Raw genomic sequence first — 301 nt, forward strand, 5'->3', positions numbered from 1 at the left:
CGCCAGCCGCCCCCAGTGGGGCTCGTACGCGGGGCAGCACCGCTTTATCGCCGCCAACGGCATGAATGCAGCACGGCCCTCAGGCCGGGGGACGCGGGTGAGCGGCCGCCCCGAGCCACGTCCGTGAGTCATGCTGAAAACCTGGTGCAGGGCGAGTGCTCAAGCGGGCATTTCTGCTGCGGCAGCGGGGAGGGACGGGGCCCTCCTGCAGACAGGGACTGAAGGCTGGTTTTGTGCCGTCCTCTCGCTTGCGGGGAGAGCCCCTCGGGCCATCCCGAGGGTCCGCAGGCCAGAGGCGGGA

The 301-nt window shown here is 70.8% G+C and overlaps 1 protein-coding gene across 1 annotated transcript in view; it reads left to right on the top strand.

Annotated features, from left to right (window-relative positions):
• The window catches only part of LOC104627189 (sortilin-related receptor), a gene marked incomplete at its 3' end in the record, with an annotated part of 20,652 nt that overhangs the window by 647 nt on the left and 19,704 nt on the right, over window positions 1–301 (top strand). The window lies entirely within an intron of this gene.

The sequence above is a fragment of the Phaethon lepturus genome, unplaced genomic scaffold (assembly GCF_000687285.1).
Source record: "Phaethon lepturus isolate BGI_N335 unplaced genomic scaffold, ASM68728v1 scaffold23989, whole genome shotgun sequence".
Lineage (NCBI taxonomy): Eukaryota > Metazoa > Chordata > Aves > Phaethontiformes > Phaethontidae > Phaethon > Phaethon lepturus.